Here is a 22,017-nt window from a genome sequence, read left to right as displayed (position 1 = left end):
TACACATAGGACGCCAATCAATAAAATAAAACACGTAGTGTCACGACCCGTATTTTTCACCATCCGTAGTCATGATGGCACCTACTAGTGAAAGCTAGGCAAGCCGACCATTTGAATTATTTACCTTTTTCTCATTTTAACCCTTTAACAATTAATAACCAACATTAGATAAACAGCGGAATTAAATAAGCGGAAGATTGAAATGTAATATTTTAATAAAGATGTCAATACTAATCCATGTATATAAACTACCCAAAACTGGTGTCACAATTCCACAGACTGTCTAGGAATACTACAAATAAAGGTCCGAAAGAGTTATTACAACACTGTCTCTGAAATATATAAAAGAAACAGAATAAAAGGATAGGAGGAGACGCCAAGGCCTACGGACGCCTGCAGGACTACCTCGGATCTCCGAATAGACTAAAGGAAGCAACCCAAAGCTATAGTCCGTAGGCTCCAGTACCGAGATCTGCACACAGTACAGAGTGTAGTATCAACACAACCGACCTCATGTGCTGGTAAGTGCGTAGCCCAATCTCGGCAAAGTAGTGACGAGGCTAGGACCAAACTACCAATTAAACATGTGCAGTTAAATCATACAAAGAGGAAAATAAAAGCAAAACATGACAATTAAAGACAGGAAAGGAGAAATCATGTTGCGGGGGACAACAATAGCAACAGAAACCAACAATTAAATGTAAAGAACACCGTAACTCAATTATCAATAGAAATCAGGAAAAATCAAAGACAAGTGCACGGCATCACCCTTCGTGCTTTTACTCTCATCCTCCCAATAAAATCAATAAAATCGGCACGGCATCACCCTTCGTGTTTTTACCTCACATAATCATGGCACGGAATGATCCTTCGCGCATTAACACTCATATAAAGGCACGGAATGGTACATCGTGCGGCACGACATCACCCTTCATGCATTAAAACTCTCTCACAAATATCATGCACGACATCACCCTTCATGCTTTAACACTCTCTCACCAAAATAATACACGGCATCACCCTTCGTGCTTTAACACTATTCCTCACCCAAACAACAATTACAAAGCAATAAGGGTAAGGAAATCAACAAATTCACAATAAAATTCCGGCAAGGAAAATAGTATCAAACAACAAAATCCCGACAAGGGAGATAACATTAAAACAACAACATCCCGGCAAGGGAGATAACATTAAAACAACAACATCCCCGCAAGGGAGACAATATCATAATCCTCTTTTCTTTTTCACATTTACTTCACAACCCAATTCACAATTTGAGTCAATGCTCTATAAGGTTCAATTACCAATTATACTTCCTCAAATCATGTTATAACTTGAGCCAATGCTCTTCAATGTTCAAATACCAATATTACTTTCACAAGCCTTGCTCAACAATAGAAATCATCACATAAGACATGAACAATATAGACAGAATCACATTAATCATAGTATAAGACTCACGGGCATGCTTGACACTAACGTATAGATACTCGTCACCATGACTATACGTCGTACTCAACAATTAACACATAGAAAATAGGACACAACCCATAATCCCCCAAGCTAAGGTTAGAACAAACACTTACCTTAATGCCACGAACACAATTCAAGCCTTATTTACCACTTTACCTCTTGATTCCACCACCAATTCGCTTGTATCTAGCCACAAGTTACTTAACTATATCAATAAATGCTAAATGAATCAATTCCAATGCATGAAAATAGGTTTTCTAAAGTTTTTCCCAAAAAGTCAAAAATCGACCCCGGGCCCACATGCTCAAAACCCGATTACCCATTCACTCATGAATCCAAATATATAATTTGTTCTGAAATCGGACTTCAAATCGAGGTCCAAATCCCCAAAATTTGAAAAAAACCTAGGTTCTCCCAAAAACACCCAATTTTCCCCATGAAAACCCTTGATTTTGAGTTGAAATCATGTAAAAAGATGTTAAATTGAAGAAAACGAGTTAGAAATGACTTACAATCGATTTGAAGAAGAACTTTTCTTTGGAAAATCGCCCAAGAGAGTTTATGTTTTGAAAGAGTTTGAAAAAATGAAAGATTTTCGGTTAAATTATGAACCAGGTCGCAGATGTTGCAATTGCGACCAAGATTCGCAATTGAGAACCCCTTCAAACCTGCTAATCTCGCATTTGCGATAAATGTTCGCAATTGCGAACTCGCATTTGCGATGGGATAGTTGCATTTGCGACAATGGGGATTTTTGGGGGTTTTCGCATTTGCGAAGAAATGCTCGCAATTGCGAGCAATGCTAGCCAGGGCATACTTCGCAATTGCGACACCTGGCCTCGCAATTGCGAGATTAGAGCCTGCAACACATATCGACTGAAACCTGCAACTTCCTAAGTTCAATTTCACTCCGTGGCCTATCCAAAACTCACCCGAGCCCTCGGGTCTCCAAACCAAACATGCACACTAACCTAAAAACATCGTACGGACTTGCTCGTGCTATCAAATCATCAAAATAACATCAACAACTATGAATTAAATCTCAAATTCATGAAATCATTCAAGAATACCAAAATTTATAATTTCTCAACTTTAAGTCCGTTTTATACCAAACCAATACCGATCTTTACCAAATTTTACATAGTCAACCTAATTAATATTTCAAAATTGTATCGGGCTTCGGAACTAAAATACGGTCCTGATACCATCAATTTCAAATATATTTCATCTCCAAAAATTCATATATATTCCAGAAAATAATTTTCTTTAAAAATTCATTTCTCGGGCTTGGGACCTCGGAATTTGATTCCGGGTATACGCCTAAGTCCCATATTTTCCTATGAACCCTTCGGGACCGTCAAATCATGGGTCTAGGTCCGTTTACCCAAAATCTTGACCGAAGTCAACCTAAATTCATTTTAAAAGCAAAATTCACCATTTTCATATATTTTCACAAAATGGCTTTTTGGACACGCGCCCGGACTGTGCACGCACCTCGATGTGTGTGAGATAAAAATGAGGTTTTAAGGCCTTTGAACACATAATTTAGTTCTAAAACAAGTGATGACCTTTTGGATCATCACATTCTCCACCTCTAAAACAACCATTCGTCCTCGAACGGACATAAGAAGGAAGTACCTGATTCGGAGAAAAGATGGGGATAACGACTCCGCATATCGGACTTAGACTCCCAGGTCGATGCCTCAACAAGCTGACCTCTCCATTGAACACGAACAGAAGGGAAACTCTTCAATCTCAAGTTCTCAACTGATGAATGCCGGTCTAGAATATCTATCGGCTCCTCCTCATAGGACAAGTCCTTGTCCAACTAGACACTGCTGAAATCTAACATATGGGATGGATCGCCGTGATACTTGATCGCTGCCAACTCGACGCTACACTAAGGTAGGAAGAGCGGGTCGTAATAGCTTTTACCCGATATTAGGGCCGGGATCGATTTCCTCAGGGAGCTAGTAGTGGAGTTGGATTGTCTGTCTAGCCTAGAGATGTGTTTGTACTCCTAATGTCACTTCAAACATTTTTGGGTTTTCGAATTATAACTATTTTTATAAAACTATTGATTAACACTAAATTATGCTACGAGAATATTGCTAAGTTGTATCTAATGGGAAGAAGGGCACTAGGGTCGTGACACTACCTAGGTGGCTAATTGACGGGTAGATGTTACTAAGGTTCGATTGACATAATTGGGGCTTATGCTATAACCGTTGCACAATTTTACCCACTCTCACACCTCTCGGTAGAGAAAGTGACTTTGCCCAATTGACTCTCTCGAGACCAAATGGGTAGGCAAATTAGACCAAGCAACTAGGGTTCAAGTAAGGTAATTACTCTCTCTCGAGGTTTAACCCGTTAATTGGGACTATCATTTCTCATGAGTCCATCCCAATTCCTTGTTGGGTCAATTTTGGGATCATAGACTCTCTTTCACAAGAAGAGTTAAACCCACAAAGCTTGAATCAGTGTTTGCAACCACCAATTCTAGATTAAAACATAAAATCAACCCAAATAGCAAACACCATAGTCAATCTAACACTAGATGGCAACACCCATCAATTACCCACACTAGGGTTGAGCCACAACCCTAGCTAATGGGTTTAGCTACTCATGCTAGATAAAGAAATTGAAGAAATAGATGAAGAAGTAAACATATTAATTAATTGTTAAAATTAAACTACAAGAATCTATCGTAAATGTAAAGCAAAAGTACCAAAAATGGCTACAAATATCGTTCTCAGGAGCACAGCTCACGTCTGAATACAAAAGATGACCAAAAAATAGTAAAATGTTCTATTTATACTAGGCTGGAAAAATTGGACAAAAATCCCCCTGCGGGGTCAGTATGGGCCGTACTAAATGGACCGCGGCCGCACTGGCCCTTTGACTTTGACTTTTGCTTCTCTGAACTTGGACTCCGCGGACCGCGGCCTCGGAGGGAGCTGGCGCGGTCCGCGCAATCACGACTGCGGACTGCATGGCATTGGCTTTTCAAACTTTCATCTCTCTGAATCTCATGATCACGGACCGCACAAAAGAGTAGTGCGGCCGCGTTGCCTCTAGCCTGGTTTACCAACTCTCTGAACCACCTAGTGTGGCCGCATTCAACTTTGCGCGGTCCGCACTAGGTCTTCTTTCCTTAAATTTCTTGGTCTTTGATACTTGAGCAGGTTTCACTCCTTTTTTAGCCGATCTTTGACATTTCGTCACTTTGTCGATCAAACCTGCAATCAAGCACAACTTGTGAGCCTTTTAGGGCTATTTTGTAACAATATATGATCAAAGCATAGGCAAGTAGGGTCATAAAATATGTTAAAATCCTAACTTATCAACTCCCCCAAACTTAAACCTTTGCTTGTCCTCAAGCAAACAAAATAAGACTCACTTCTTAAAGGAAAATCTAAGTAATTTCAGTTGTCCTAAAGTAACCTCAATAAGCATCAATTGGGACTAACAATTGCCCTCAATACAAATGGATCATTAACAAAATTTAAACTTTGAAAAACTATGGATCAAGTGTGACACAAGAGCATCAAGAATTGACTCATTACATCAAAGAACTCTCTCAATAACTTTGGTCGTTGTGGAACCCAAACTCACACATCGTCAACTCTCCCTAAGCAAACCTCACCTTTTAAAGTATAAGCACACAAACCAAGGTTAATGGGAATTCCCTTGTCTCTCTCAAGGAAAGGTCACAAGTCCGGCTCTAAGTACCATATGCTTGACCCTCATGTAAGTATCTACTAATGCGAGCGTCATCCAACTAAAGATCATATAGAGCTTTTGTGGAGTCAATATGAAGGCTTTTGGTTCAGGGTAGGAAAAGTTGTTGGTCTATATGGGTTCTATCTTCCCTTAAGTACTTCTTTTGATTCATTTTAGCACAATTCTCTTTGACTCTTTGAGTATTTCACTTCTTTTCAAAGGGTTAGAGAGACACATTGTCACTCTTTCTTATGCAATTCAAAGCATTTCTTCTTTTTCTACTTTTTCCTCGACTTCCAACTAACGGCACTGCCAACGAGGGTAAAGATGTATCCAGTTGTGGACCTTCTTCTATCAAGATCTCCTGCATAGTCAGAATCTACATAACCGAGAATTGAAATACCTCCACCACTTTTTCGAAAGGTCAGACCAACACCAGAAGCTCCTTTAAGATATCTCAATATCCACTTGACAGCTTCCCAATGCCTCTTTCCTGGGCTGGACATGTATCTACTTACCACACTTACAGATTGAGCAATATCTGGACGTGTGCATACCATAGCATACATAATGCTACCAACTGCACTGGCATAAGGAATCTTTGACATATGCTCCACCTCATCCTCGGACTGAGGCATTTGTAACTCTGAAAGTTTAAAATGAGGAGCTAATGGTGTACTTACAGGCTTGCACGTATGCATATTGAATCTCTTGAGAACCCTTTCAATATACCTCTTCTGAGAAAGATGTACAACATCGTCTTCTCTTGAAATCTCCATACCAAGGATTTTCTTTGCAGCTCCTAAATCCTTCATGTCAAATTCCTTACTCAATAGTTTCTTCAAAGCATTTATCTCTGTAATGTTGTTAGCAGCAATAAGCATATCATCAACATACAACAGTAAATAAATCATTGAGTTACCAGACATCTTCTTGTGATACACACAACTATCAAATGCACTCCTTGAGAATTCATGTGTAGTCATGAATGCATCAAACCTCTTGTACCACTGTCTAGGGGATTGCTTCAAACCATACAAAGACTTCTTTAGTTGGCATACGTGATCTTCTTTTCCCTCAGCTAGGAAACCTTCAGGCTGATCCATATAGATTGTCTCTTCTAGATCACCGTGTAAGAAAGCAGTTTTGACATCAAGCTGTTGAAGCTCCAAGTCAAATTGGGCAACCAATGCTAGTAGCACGCGAATTGAGCTATGCTTCACGACTGGAGAGAAAATCTCATTGTAGTCAATTCCCTCCTTCTGACTGAATCCTTTTGCAACCAATCTCGCCTTGAACCTAGCATCTTCCACTTCAGGAATTCCCTCTTTCTTTCGGTAGACCCACTTGCATCCAACTGTCCTCTTCCCCTTTTGTCTTTTCACTAAGACCCATGTCTGATTCTTGTGAAGAGACTCCATCTCTTCAGTCATGGCTAACCGCCATTGTACAGCATCCTTGCAAGAAGTTGCTTCAATATACGAGGAGGGCTCCAGATCCTTAATCTCTTCTTGTGCAGCTACGAACGCATATGCAATCAAGTTTGCTTGATCTATAAGGCGTTCCGGTTCTCGTGTTTGCCTCTTCTCCCTCCCCTTTGCAATTGTGTATGGTTCATTGACAGCAAGTTCTTCAAGGTCTACATCTTCTGACTCATCTTTAACCTGAGTCTCTTGATCCTTTTCCTTGGCAAGCTCCACCGGAAGCTCCACCTGCTCGTCGTTCTTGTTTCCTGAAAACTCCACGGAAACTTTACGGGGATCAAGTATAGAGGATTCATCAAAGGTGACATCTCTACTAACTATAAATTTGAGTAAAGACAAACACCAAAGTTTGTACCCTTTTACTCCATCCACATACCCTACGAATATGGCCTTCTTAGCCCTTGGTTCAAGCTTTCCTTCATTAACGTGATAATAAGCTGGACACCCAAATACTCGTAAGTATGAATAGTTAGAGGGTTCACCTGACCATACCTCATTCGGAGTCTTAAAGTCAATTGCCGATGCTGGAGATCGATTGACAATATGAGCAGCAGTGTGAACTGCTTCAGCCCAAAATACTTTGGACATTTTGGCTTGTAGGAGCATACAACGAGCCTTTTCAAGAAGAGTTCTGTTCATTCTCTCGGCAACTCCATTCTGCTGTGGGGTATGCCTGACAGTCCTATGTCTTGAGATCCCATGAACCTTGCAGAATTCATTAAACTCTTCATTGCAAAACTCCAAGCCATTGTCTGTGCGAAGATACTTGATTTTCCGCTCCATTTGATTTTCAACCAAAATCTTCCACTCTTTAAATGCTTCAAAAGCATCACTTTTTGCCTTCAAAAAATACACCCAAACCTTTCGTGAGAAATCATCAATAAAAATGAGAAGATACCTCTTTCCGCCCTTCGATGGAAGTTTAGAAGGACCCCATAAATCTGAATGGATGTAGTCTAGCACTCCTCTTGTCTTGTGTTTGCCAGTGCTGAAGCTGACCTTCTTCTGCTTCCCTAGAACGCAGTGCTCACAGAAGTCAAGCGTGCTGATCTTCTCACCTTCCAAAAGTTTACGATTGCTCAACATCTCCAGTCCACGTGCGCTCATATGACCCAGTCTCATGTGCCATAGTCTTGCCTTGTCATCATTAGATAACTGCACTGTAGATGCATTTGCAGAGCCAACAATGGTGCTTCCGGCCAATGTGTAAAGGCCGTTCTCCAGCTTGCCTTTCAGCATGACTAAAGAACCTTTAGTCACCTTTATAGTTCCTGCTTCGCTCATGTACCTGTAGCCTTGTTCATCCAGAGTACTCAGGGAGATCAAATTCTTCTTCAGATCAGGAACATGACGGACTTGTGTAATAGTCCTCACGACTCCATCATGGCAGCGAACCCGAACTGAGCCAATGCCAACTATTGCACAAGTTGCATTATTGCCCATTACTACGGTTCCTCCACTTTTCTCATAGCTGCTAAACCAGTCTTTTCGGAACGTCATATGCAGAGTGCAAGCAGAGTCTAACACCCATTTGTTTCCATAACTACTATTATTATTACACGATGTTGTTAGTACATAATCATTATCAAAATCTTGTACCCGTTCAACTGTTGATGCACTCGCCTTTTCCTTGGACTTTGACATTGGGCAGTCTCGTTCAAAGTGCCCCTTCTTGCCACAACCCCAACACTCTGTATTCTTCTTGCTCACACGAGACTTTGATCTGTGTTTTGATTTGCTCTTTCCCTGTTGGCTAGTCCGGCCTCTCACAAAGAGCCCACTTGCCTGGTCATCTCTATCTCCTTCAATGTGCCTCCGCACATCACTAGAGTTAAGTGTCTGCCGCACTTGCTCAAGCTTGATAGGCTCCTTGCTATACATCATTGAATTCTCAATATCACGATATCCTGAAGTCAATGAAAATAGCAAAGCACATGCAAGCGTCTCCTCCTCCTTTTTAATTCCTGCAATCTGTAAGTCCATGACAAGTTTATTGAACGCATCTAAATGATCTTGTAACGAAGTACCTGACCCCATCTTAAATGTGTGAAGACGCCGTTGTAACAACATCCTTGTTGTCACTGATCGGTCTTGGTATAGCCCTTCTAGCTTTTCCCATAACTGTTTGGCCGTCTCTTCGGTACCCGTACTCACTTCACAAAGCACGTTAGGTGCAAGGGATAGTTGGATTGCACTCAATGCATCCCCTTCAATCTTCTCCTTGTCGGGAGCTGATATATCCTTAGGATACTTTCCGTCAATAGCATGGATTGAACCTTCCCTCCGCAGTAACGCCATCATCTGGATCTTCCAGATATTGAAGTTACGCGTCCACTGAATCTATCAATTTCAAACTTCGTGGAACTCATCTTTGCTTGTTCTTCCTCCTTGGATCGTTAAAGAATCCTGTTGCTCTGATACCAATTGTTAGCGGAAACGTAAAAGAAAGAACACAAGATTTAACGTGGTTCCGATCAAAATAATCCTACGTCCACTAGAGAACAGTTGCCTTTTTAATATTAACAAAGGAAGGGGAGAGTTCCCAATTACACTTAAGAGAATTTTTCTCTTAACTCTCTACTCACTACAATGTGTTGTATTATTTTTGGGATGGTTTCTACAAATGAAGGAGTGCATCTATTTATAGAGGTAAAAACCTCCTCTTGATGTCATTGGTGACATCAAACTACCTCCTCTTGATGTCATGGGTGACATCAAAGGAGGAAGCTTCCTCCTAGCATCCACACCAACTTTTTCCACCAACTCTTCCAATTGGCATGCCATTGTTGACTAAACATAAACCAACACCTTCAAAAAGAATTAAGGGAATGTTGACAACAACATACCCAATATTATCCCATATAGTGAGGTCTGGAGAGGGTAATATGTATGAAGACCTTACCCCCTACCTCGTGAAGGTAGAGCTGGACAGAGGCGGATCTAGAGTATAACCCGGGAACCCAGTAACTTTTACATAGACCCTGTATTTTTGTTAAAAAATTTATTAAATATCTATAAATATTTATTTGTGAACTTAGTTATTATTGTATATTAATTTGACATTGCGACAGGAACCCATAAACTTAAAATCCTGGATCCGCCTTTGGAGGTAGAGAGGTTGTTTCCAATAGACTCTCGGCTCAGTAAAACATAAGCACCATATAAATTAAAAGATAGACAAGGAGGGACAATACCAAAAAGCCATGTAAAAGCAGCATAAAAACAACACGATAATAAGATGATCAAAATGAGAGAACGACGGATAGTCATAGAAACCTACTACCAACATAATGCAAGAGTGTGTAGTAATACTACTGGTATGAACAATCTAGACCACCTACCCTACTACCCTAATCGCCGACCTCCACACTCTCCTATCAAGGGTCATGTCCTCGGTCTGCTGAAGTTGCGTCATGTCTTGCCTAATCACCTCTCCACACTTCTTCTTCGGCCTGCCTCTACCTCTCAGCAGGCCCTCTAATGTCGACCTCTCACACCTCCTCACCGGGTATCTGTGCTCCTCCCCCTCACATGTCCACACCATCTAAGCATCGCTTCCTGCATCTTGTTCTCAATAGGGGTCACACCCACCTTTTCACGAATATCATTCCTAATCCTATCTAACCCGGTGTGCCCGCACATCCATCTCAGCATCCTCATCTTTGTTATCTTCATCTTCCAAACATGGGAAATTTTGGCAAGCCAACACTCATACCCATACAACATAGTCAGTCTGACCACCACTCTGTAAAACTTACCATTAAGTTTTGGTGGCACCTTCTTGTCACACAAAACAACAGAAGCGAGTCTCCATTTCATTCATCCCGCCCCAATACGATGTGTGACATCTTCATCAATCTCCATATCCCCTGAATAATAAACCCAAGGTACTTAAAACTTCCTCTCCTAGGGATGACTTGCGAGTCCAGCCTCACCTCCCCTTCCCCTCCCTGAGTCTCACCACGGAACTTATACTCCAAGTATTTTGTCTAAGTGAATACTGAATAAAGAGAAAATGTATATGTGAGTGCTCATTCTTGGTTTCCCAGAATTCAAATATTTCCTCATTGCCCATCAAGGTAGTTTATCTCTTCTTTTCTAATTTTTACTTCCCTATTTCAACACTTTCCTGAATACTTGGATAAAGCGACAACAAAATTAGACCAATCTAAATAAGCTTAAGGCTTCTCAACTTCAATCAAGATTACTTAGTCAACTTTAAATAGAATGCAAACTTCACCTACTTAGAGGACAAGGAGGGATTAAAAACTAAATTAAACATTTGATGATACACTAAATTTAAGCAAAATGTCATAAATTAAAATGACGAACTTGATTTGCAACTCATTTAGTATCTAAACATGAAGATAGGTGTCTACTACTTGAGGCAACATGAACATATATTACTATCCACCACCTCAAAAGTCCTGATACTATGAACAAGTAAAAATGCTGTATATTAATGTGCACGCATGTAAGATGAAAAAGCTTACGAAGTACGGCATTTTTTTAGTTTTTACTATAGATAGGGGGAGCGGAAGGGGAAATGGGCAAGGTGGAAGTTCAGGTAGCAAACCAACTAACAGGATTACCATGATTCCTGTTATATACATAGGTTATCTCATCATTCATCAGTATGCCTACTCCTTCCCAAATGTGCTTTCTGAATTGGATATTGTGTTTTAAATGTCCAATCTTTACATTTGACATTTCTTCTTAAACAGATCTTCTAGTCCTGCCAGTGAGGACCCTAATATATGATATGATTTCGATGGACATATAAAAAATCAAGCAGGGTAACTAATTATCATGAAAAATTTATCACATAGATTAGCGTTCTTAAAAATAAAAAATAAAGAAGATACAGAAATACAAAGTTATACGTCACTTCTTCTCTACCGCCACACTTAACAATTAAACACGCAAAATTTTCAATGCAACATTATGGTACTTCAAGAGTTTGTAGCAATTGCGTGTAACACCCCGTAAATTTGAATCAGTTGTGGATGCATTAACTGAGTGTTCATGTGATGGTTATCAATTGGTTATGATATTAAGTGTACGAAACATATCATAAGTGATTTGGGGTCCAAGGAGAGGCCTAAGTCTAAGTCAAATTAGAAAATTTCATGATAGACTAAAATTCTAAATGAGCACGCACAAGACTATAATTTGGACGAGCATATCTACATTTATATAAGGTATTATGTGATGCACAACCTATCAAATGAAATATCTTCGAGTCTAGTTTCTAACTCTTCAAATCGTTTGTCATTTGGACACTCTTACCAGAAGTTATGACCAAATTACCAAAAGCTCGCAGAATTTTACACTACCGCGCCACCGCATGCGTCGCCCCATGCGGCGCGGCTGTGTAGATTATCAGAGCACCTCCAAATTTCATTTCTAAACACATTTTTCATTACCACGCCGCCCATGCGTCGCCCCATGCGCCGCGGCTGTGCTAATCTTTGCTTTTTGTCAACCCGACCCTATTTCGATATAAAACCTTCAGGGGTTATTTTCTCCACTTCATTTGGACGAATTTTAGGGTTTTCCTCCACCCTCTCAAGACCTCCAACCCCTCCCATCTTCAAGGTAAGCAATACCCATTATCTTGGTGTGAATTCCATAATTTATACACTAGTATTGATGAAATCAACACATAAAATACTCAGATCTTCAAGGGATTTCTTCCAGAACTCAAAGGAGGGTTTTGCAAGATTTCTTATAAAAAGGTAATCCTACACCCTTAGACTTATATGTATGGATTTATTAAGGGAATAAGAGTATGAATAAGTATTGGAACTCTTGGTATGGTGATTGGAAACCATAAGTTCCCAATTTAATTACACAACTATTACAAAGATTGAAAGATGTTTATTTAATGGAACTTAGTGGTTGGGTGTGGATGGATTGTTATATCTGTGATTTTGGAAGTTATAAGTTGGTCAATCAAGATGGTAGGATAAATTGTTGATGAATGGTGGTAGATAGATGAACTAATTATATGGTGATGAGATGTAAAGATTTATGCCTACACGATGTTTGATAATATGCCTAAATGGCTTAAGTTATAATTTGTTACTAATATTGGGTTCCATTGGATGTTGCTATTGTAGATTGAAGATTCTTAGAATTGTGGATCATTGTAGTACCACTAAGGGGCGAAATTGAGGTATGTGAGGCTAACTCTCTATGTTTGGGAATGTTAATGATTCTCCCTACACTACGTTTCTTTTATGATGTTACTAATTGGCCAGTGTTGTAAATAGCGCTCGCCTCAGCGCTAATAGCGTGAGGCGAAGCAGTATCACTACAGGGCAACTGTTGTGTTGCGTTTCAAAATAGCGGTCGCTTCAGGGTGTGTTGCGTGGGGCGACACTGTAGCGAGTAGCGACAGTAGCGTCGCTATTTAAAAAAAAAAGACAAAACTTAAAATAACAGATCGCGATTAGGGATTGAGTTCAGAGCTTCTTCAACTTCGAACAAAAAACAAGAAGAAAAGGTTGGAACTGCGATTAAGGCTCGAACAAAACAACTTCTTCAACTTCTTCATCTCAAGCTTGAGGTTTCTTCCAAGTGCCATCTTCTTCTTCATCACGCTTCTGAGTTCTGCCATTGAAAAACCAGGTATGAGCTCTGAGTTTCCTTACTTTCTTCTCTCTTCTTTCTTCTTTCTCGTTCTTCTTCTCTTCTTCTTCCTTTTTCTGTTTTCCTCTGTTTTTCGACGAAAAGAGCAAAAACAGAGGTCTGTTTTGGTGCTCTAATTTTCGAGCAAAATACAGAGGTTCTTCACTTCCTCTTTCTTCTTCTCTTAATTTTTTTTTGGCTCTGTTTTGGCAAAATACAGAGCTCTGTTTTTTTTCGCAAAATATAGAGGTCTGCTTTGGCTCTATTATGGCCATTTTCGCGCTGCTTTGAGGCCCTTTTTTCAGAAACAGAGGCTGCTTTGAGGCCCTTTTTTCAGAAACAGAGGTTATTTTGAGGCCCTTTTTTCAATTATTAACTTATAGTCTTATATAGTAGAATTAATTGCATATTGACTTGATAATTTTTGTCTATAAAACAGCGTTGAAATGGCGTCATCCGATAATACTAAACGAGATATAGCTTGGAATCCACTATGAGTCTATGACTATCTATTGAGTTTTTAATTTTTAAATTGATATATTTATTAATATATTATTGTTATTGAGTTTTTAGTTATATATTTAATATTTTATTTTTTTGTATAAATTGTCGCCTCACATCAAAAAGGCGAGCGCTTCGCTGCACGCCTCTCGCCTCACTGAAGTGGTCCCTCGTCGCTATTCGTCGCCGCGTGCTATCCAAAACACTGTAATTGTCTCAGAAATATAGTTAAGTCTAGTTTCTTGAATAGTTGTAGAACTTCTATTCTCTAGCTTCATAACTCACTCATGACTTTCATTCTGAACATTGTGAGCTCAGTGCATATTCAATATAGATTTGGGTTTGATGTCCCCGAGTCTTAGTATAGATTACTCAGTATACAGTTGAAATTTCAGTATTCATAATCAGTTCAAGAATACATGTCTCAGTCTAGTCCCATTCAATATTCCAGTATTATGTAACCCAGTATGATCCAGTTTTCCAGTATCATGTAACTCAATGTGATTCAGTATTTCACTATCATGTCTAGCAGTATGATTCTCAGTTTCTGATTTAAATTCCTGAATGTTGAACACATGTATTTGGGCCTAAGGCCGTAGGTTATATGCTTTATGCATACTTGGGCCTGAGGCCGTAGTTTATGCTTTATGCATGTTTGGGCCTGAGGCCGTAGTTTATGCTTTATGCATTTTTGGGCATGAGGCCGTAGTTATGTATACGTATACTTGGGCCTGAGGCCGTAGCTTGTGCACGTATATATTGGGTCCGAGGCCGTAGCTTATTCAGATAAACAGGTTGTTCATCATTCAGAAGAGGGAGTATTCATATCCTTACTTCCTTTGTTCAGCTAAGTTATCAGTTATCATTTCAGTTACCAGTTATCAGTTATTAGTCATCACTTATCATTTCAGTTTCTGTTTCAATAGTTATCATTTCAGTTATCAATTATCAATTCTCAGTTATCAGCTCAGTTTCAGTTTTAGCATTCATAATTCTTTCTTTCAGTTGCTTTACATACCAGTGCAATTCAAATGTATTGATGTCTCTTTTGCCCGGGGCCTGCATTTCACGATGCAGGTAATGATTTACAGGTTGATGATTCAAAGCGCTAGGATTCTCGTACCAGCTATTGGTGATCCCCAGTTCTTCCGGGGCATTATCATTATCTTACTCTTTCAGTATTTACAGATAGTCAGTGTTTTCAATATTTCAATAGAGGCTTCATAGACTAGAGTAACAATTAGACAGAGTCGCAGGCTTTTCATATTAAGCCATGTGGACTACAAATATATTTCAGAATTGTATTAGTATTTTCGCACTTTGATTTATATCATTTAGACTTTCAGTATATCAGCATGTGTTAGTTTTTCTTCCGCATTCAGTATGTTATGATATCACATGTTGATTCAGCCAGCCAGTTGGTTCGCTCGGTCACATGTAGTCAGGCACCGAGTGCCGTGTTACGTCCAGGCCCAGGTTCAGGACGTGACATTGCACTAAATAGTTCAGACAGAAAAGCTCATATAGCAGTTACAGAATGACAGAGTGAACAGATAATTGCTAGGAGAAAGTCAACTTTACCCCTATTTAGCAAACTCTTGAAGAAGCAGACCGTTGCCAGTCCCAATATCAAGCACACTCCAATCAACTAAGTCCTTCTCACCTAGCCCAACAGGTTGAGGGTTGCCATCAACTACGTGATTTGACAGGTGATTTTGACAATTGTTACTGCACAGAGCTTTGGTCCAGGACGCAACAATTTCCATAACATTAGCACCAAACCTACAAAAAGACGGGAAAATAATAGATTAAAATATAATTTTTGATGAACGGCTTTTTTTAGAATTATCATTTTTTTAAGGAACACAATGATCCAATGTTATTATTTGGTATGATGATGACATGAGTTGAGCTTAGATGGAGAAGTGAGGATTTGTATAGCTGACCCCAACTTGTTTGGGACTGATGCTAAGTTGTGGTTGTTGTAATGATCCATAATCCTATCCCATCGCTACTTTCTCTTTCAGGTTTTCTTTTAGGAGCTGGGAATGGTAATCTTTGTAAAGACAGTAAGAAAGCCCCATATTGCTTTCTATTGTCTGTTACTAGAAAAATATATCCTGAGCTAAATCCAAATATCTGTGATAATGACCAAGAGCTGAATCCGGATTATTTCCTCCAACCAGTCAGCTAAGTGGCATAAAGTTTCTTTATATGTAAAGGCAGAACAAGAATGTTGAGTATTAGATAGAACTTTGTCATTCTCTTGTTTACTATGATGAAATAATAGGAAGCACGAATAGGGAGAAATACCCTATGACATGTTCAAGATAGAAGATCTTTAAAGCTCAGAAGTGAAGCATTTCTGACCATGTCCACGTTAATATCCAAAGCAGCAACTTTTTGATAGAGCAACAAATTGGGCATAATCTGAGGATAGAGCATTATCTGAATACCTTCTTGCTGACATGATCATGCACCTTATTCTGCACGGTTTTACCAGTATCTTTGGTGAGAAATTTGTAAATAGTGTTAGGCTTTAAGGCATGTGGGAACTCACTACTCAGTAGTTAGTTTTTCTTTATTTTTTTCGGATAAGCAATATGTTAGTTCAAAAGTAGTTATTTTTTGGAGGGTCGGCGGGACATGGGAGCCTCAGTTCATGCATCTGTTTACCGAAATAACCTCTGCTCTCCCACTTCCATGACAAATCCACACACATAATAACACGTCTCAACGTTAATACCCAAATTTCATCTAGCTATAGTAATATATGAGTGTGTGACTAAGGGAACGCAGAACACAACTACAGTATGTTAGTTACACTGGGTTAGTATTAGTTGTTTCCATGCATAAGGCAATTAGCAGGTAAAGAAAGAGGGGAACACGATACACAAAACCAGTTCAATTTACTAGATTACTAGAGGAACTTCCACCAAAGGACATTGTTTAATCAGCTGCAACAAAACATGAGCAGCAGAAAATTTGATAAGTGACGTTGTATAATATAATCAGATCTGTTAATTTAGATGACCGATCAAAGGACCTTCATCAAATGTAAAGGTAGATTAAGTTTTCCTTTAAATCTTCTTTTTCAGGAACCGTGGATAGGTAAAGCCTATTATTGCTCTCACCCACCTATTATTGCTATGCTCATAAGCTCTTCATTGGGTTTAAATACAGCAACGCACAAATTGAAAGCTTTGAAACTACAAATATGGTGACAGAAAAGTAAAAGAATGACATCTTAAGTGGATGGATAAAACAGAAAAAGTTGCTATGTTTTGTCCTGCTAATGCTTACCAAATTTCACCAGCGTGACCATGCTCACGAAAATTTGCCAATTCATCAGCATATGCAGAATCCCAGTAGCTCTGGAAACCAAGCATTGAAGAAACTCCTTCAGCATCTTGCTCCTCCTTGTCAGAACTGGTCGTACACAAAGATGAAAAATCAGATATTTGTTTCTTAAAGCTTTAGCAGTTGAAATTTACAGCTGGAGAATTAATCATAAGTGCAATATCACTAGGCAAAATATTTTAGAAGATGTTTCTAATCAATGATCTCTTCGTACAACTGTTTGCATTACACGACAATCATTTGAAAACTTGCAGTTTCAGCCACCACTTTATTCATAATTAACCTTATAATGCGGCGCCAACAGAATTATTCACCATCATTCCAGCACTAATACCCCCCCCCCCCCACACAAAATTTTTTTTATATTAATTTGTCTGGCTTAGTGCAAAACAAAATGGTTTAGTTTTTACACAACAATCGTTTGAAATGTCAGTTACTACGGTAAACAAGAGTTTGTTACCTGCAAAAGATGATGATAAGTAACCTACTACAACCCGTAAAATACACGTATTACACTGTCACTATATATAACTTAAATAATATGCAGCTTTAGCTATCACTTCATTCAAGATTAACCTTATAATGCGGCCTCAATAGCATTGTTAACCATCATTTCCATCATTAAGTAGCTCCAAAATAAAATTGTTTGGCTCAATACAAAGAGATATGGTTTAATTTTTATACACCTATACTGTATAGAAGTTTACACAATCAGATTATGTTGCCAATTACTACAGTAAACAAGGAGTTGTTACCTGCACAGATGGTAATCAACCTGCTAAAACCAGTTAAATACACACTATTAGCCATACACACTATTAGCCCTCTATTCTCATCTACTTGCCAGGATAAGATTTTTAACGCCCTTTAGAAAATACTAGTCTTAGGATACGCGCATTGCGCATGTAACCTATCTCTACGAGTAACTTTAGTCTTTCTTTGAGTCATAAAATGAAAAGCGTACATTTTGAGGATGGTGAATATTACTATATATTACTAACTCAATAAAAGAAGAAATTGTAAAATAGAACTCCTCAATCATTAGTTATCATCCTACTGTGATTGTATGAGGATTTTTGTAGGAATATTTTATGAAAATTATTGTTATTAATGCGACCTACTGAAAACAAATAAGTAACATAAAAATGCTTTTATCATGATTTTTTATAATTTAAGAAGTAACATAAATTGAAAAAATAACGCTTTTAGTCTTCTAGAAACTTTGGAATAACGTGGTTGGCCTATTTTGTCGCAATTGACATATGTTAGAGGGATTGTCAAAAGAATCAGCTCAGGTATGTTAAGTCTATCCCTTCTTTCTTTTGGCATGATTCAAGTGACGATATGTAAATGTAATGCTATGTCATAAGTGTTTCTACTCATATAAATGTTATTAAATTATATATACTTGAAGTGCAATAATTAAATCTCATTTCCAAAATATTTCAAAAATTTAATATTAAGTTAAAGAGTATAATTATTATGAATATTGTTATAATTTTTATCTAATTATAGTTTTTCGAATGTGTACCTATATTTTGGTATATAAATTTTATAGAAAAAGTATTTGCTTAAAGAGTAATGACATACTATTGTATACCTAAAGAATCAAACATAAAATAAAAAATCGCATCAGAATATTTATATATAAAGAATGTTCTTACCTGGAAATTTTCAAGGCATGATACTTTTACATTTTCACCCCATTTGGGTAGACTTTTAATGGTCCGTTCCTCTAAAAAATTGCTAACTATAGTTGTTTGATCATTGGTATCATGTGATAGTTATTTTACTCAAAATGAAAATAGAATATTGAGATCATGAAAGTTCGAATGTACTGGCAACTTGCAACTCAACCTCGTCTTTTGTTGATATTCACATGCCGCATATATTTGAATTAAAAGTTATGGCTAATTGCATTACAATGAAAACCTATATGTGGTTGTGTTTACCAAATAGCTTAAAATTTTAATACAAGGAAAACCTGTATGTGGTTGTTCTTACCAAATAAGATAGAAACTATAATTCTTCTAGCAATAAGTAGGAACGAAACTTCTATTAATTAAGATTGAAATTATAATTCTTCTAGCATTAAGTAGGAATGAAATTTTAATCAAATATGATTGAAATTATGATTCTTCTAGCATTAAGTAGGAACGAAAATTTTTGAAAAATAAAAACATGTTTTATTTCAAGGAAAAAGTGTTGAGAAAAGCACAAAAATTTACCAAATATAAGAACCATTGTCTTAATTATATTTGATTTTGAATCCCAAAATATTAGGAGTTCTATATAGATCAAATAAGGAAAAGTTTAATAAGAAAAAATTTATTTGATTTCAAAATCCTAAATATTAGAAATAAATTATTAAATTACAATCTTGTCCAACGTAAACTCTATTTTTAAAGGGGAAAAAAGGCGAACGACATTTCACTAAGGGCCTTCGTGCTTTTAATATAGTATAGATTAATAAGAAAAGTAATTTGACTAATCTACCCTAAAGTTGAAAAAAATAATTAATTCTTTCTTGATTGTCTAAAATGACAATATTTGAGAATAACTATTTTTATTAAAGATGAAAACCAAATGGGAAACGAGAGAGCAACAACAACAAACCCAGTCTAATCCCACAAGTGGGATCTGGGGAGAGTAGTGTGTGTACGCAGACGTTACCCCTACCTGGTAAAGGTAGAGAGGTTATTCCCGATAGACCCTCGACTCAAGAAAAAGAGAAGAAGAGAAAGGAAAAAGAAGAAGAAAGAAGAAGAAGAAAAGAGAAAAAAGAAAAAGCAGAAGAGGAAAAAAAAAAGAAGTAACACCATACAATAACAACAAGAAAATATGAATGCTGACGCGAATGAAACAACAGGGTATACATAAAGCTCTAAGAATATGAAAAAATACAATAGTGTTATTAATACTACTGGTAAGGAAAGGGGAAACTCTGCGTCTGCTACATGAGTCTCGTTGCTCTAAGTATTCTTAAAACTAATTACATTTCAGAGTAGAATAACATTCTTAACTATGGTCCTTCATGCTAAAACATAATTTGATAACGAAATTAAAACATAAATGAATCTAAGATTTATCTAATCAATTTAGTATCGAAAGTGGATTGAGACAAAAATTAATTTGTATTAAATTCAGTTAAAGTTAATAATCGTGTAATAATCATCTCTTTTGTAAAGTTACCAGCTTTAAGGATATTTTAGTAATTTTAATAGAGGTAGGCATTTTTACCAAACCTGCAACAACTTAATTTCAGCTTCAGCACTTCTATCCAAACTACTTATTTATAAAACCAACTCTAGCACTTAAAAGGCTTTTTCAGTATTTTGCGCTTAAGAAGTTACTTAGAGGGTGTTTGGATTGGCTTTTAAGTTGGTCAAATCAACTTTTAAGTTTTTTTTTTGCTTTTTCCCGCATTTGTCAAAGTTAAAAGTGTTTAAAATAAGTGAAAAATTACTTAAAACAAGCCAAAAGCAATAAGTTGGGCAACCCAACTTATTGCTTTTTGGCTTAAACAGTTTTTATCATAAAAATCCACTTTTTAAGCCAATCCAAACGGGATCTTAAATTCAGCTAACTTCAACAGGCTCTAATCGATGAAGTTCCGGCTAAATTACTTATCTATACACATATTTCCATAAACCAAAATTAAAGATTAAAATTACTATCGAGCGAAAAATAAAGATATAAAGGAAAAACCTGTAATCAGAGGCGGCACGATAATTGACAGCGGCAAGAGCTTCAGTGGCATCAGCATGACGTTGTTCATCGTCAAGCGTACTTCCGTATTCGCTCTGTATCGACCACGAGTCCGCCGCAACTGACCGGTCGTCATCGGAAATCAAGTCGGTTGCTGCCGCCGGTGTTCGCACCATCGCCACGTCGGATTCCTCCGGCAGCAGTCTCATTCCGCCCATATACCCAATTAAGAGAAGATCAGCGAGAGATACCAAAACCCTCAAGAGGAGAAGCAAATAGTAAGGAATTTTCAGAGTGATGTTCAGATACGGAAAAGAAAAGGAAAAAATAAAGAGAATGATGTTCAGATGTTAGCGCGTGTCGTCAATGTAAGGACTAACTTGTCTTTCACCACTTTTGATTTTCTTCGGGTTTTGCTTCATCTAAGAATTTTTAATGGTATTCACTAATTTTTTATTTGGCAGAATGGCCTAAATGGCACATGTATTTATACCACTTTATCATGTCGATCCTCAAACTTAGATAATTGTCAATTGAACACTTATACTCATTCAAACCGTAAATAATAAACGCTTATGACAGGAGGCTACCAGTGCGTGTAATACAATCTCCTACACATAGGACGCCAATCAATAAAATAAAACACGTAGTGTCACGACCCGTATTTTTCACCATCCGTAGTCATGATGGCACCTACTAGTGAAAGCTAGGCAAGCCGACCATTTGAATTATTTACCTTTTTCTCATTTTAACCCTTTAACAATTAATAACCAACATTAGATAAACAGCGGAATTAAATAAGCGGAAGATTGAAATGTAATATTTTAATAAAGATGTCAATACTAATCCATGTATATAAACTACCCAAAACTGGTGTCACAATTCCACAGACTGTCTAGGAATACTACAAATAAAGGTCCGAAAGAGTTATTACAACACTGTCTCTGAAATATATAAAAGAAACAGAATAAAAGGATAGGAGGAGACGCCAAGGCCTACGGACGCCTGCAGGACTACCTCGGATCTCCGAATAGACTAAAGGAAGCAACCCAAAGCTATAGTCCGTAGGCTCCAGTACCGAGATCTGCACACAGTACAGAGTGTAGTATCAACACAACCGACCTCATGTGCT

The 22,017-nt window shown here is 37.9% G+C and overlaps 1 pseudogene; it reads right to left on the bottom strand.

The window, feature by feature from the left end:
- The window catches only part of LOC104221885 (uncharacterized), a 35,616-nt pseudogene extending 14,513 nt beyond the window's left edge, over positions 1 to 21,103 (bottom strand).
- Positions 21,104 to 22,017: the final 914 nt, after the last annotated feature.

The sequence above is a fragment of the Nicotiana sylvestris genome, chromosome 9, assembly GCF_000393655.2.
Source record: "Nicotiana sylvestris chromosome 9, ASM39365v2, whole genome shotgun sequence".
NCBI lineage: Eukaryota > Viridiplantae > Streptophyta > Magnoliopsida > Solanales > Solanaceae > Nicotiana > Nicotiana sylvestris.
This window is presented reverse-complemented; position numbering and strand designations above follow the sequence as displayed.